The sequence below is a fragment of the Crocuta crocuta genome, unplaced genomic scaffold (genome assembly GCF_008692635.1).
Source record: "Crocuta crocuta isolate KB4526 unplaced genomic scaffold, BGI_CrCroc_1.0 scaffold13, whole genome shotgun sequence".
NCBI lineage: Eukaryota > Metazoa > Chordata > Mammalia > Carnivora > Hyaenidae > Crocuta > Crocuta crocuta.
This window is the reverse complement of record NW_027530007.1, coordinates 4,970,501-4,970,757: the sequence shown is the minus strand read 5'-3', so window position 1 is coordinate 4,970,757 and position 257 is coordinate 4,970,501. Positions and strand designations below refer to the sequence as shown.

At 51.4% G+C, this 257-nt stretch overlaps 1 protein-coding gene across 1 annotated transcript in view; it reads left to right on the top strand.

Annotated features, from left to right (window-relative positions):
* Positions 1-257, top strand: part of THAP3 (THAP domain containing 3) — a 6,863-nt gene that overhangs the window by 1,601 nt on the left and 5,005 nt on the right. The window lies entirely within an intron of this gene.

The following is a 257-nucleotide window of genomic DNA, read 5'->3' as shown; positions in this document are numbered from 1 at the left end:
ATGTAAAAGGCGCCTCAAACTTAGCATTTAACATGGAGAACTAAAATTCTGATCCCCCCAACCTGCCTCCTTACAGTACCTCCCCCTCCCATCTTAATCCATGAAACTCCTTCCTTCTCTTTATTTTATAGCCCGCAGGCCGACATCACTGCACAGCTTTCACAGTACATCCCAGCTCTGCGTGCTTGTGACCATCTGCTGACACCCTGGTCTCGGTCACCAGGTGCCCTCCCTCTTCCTCCACCCTCTACCAGCAC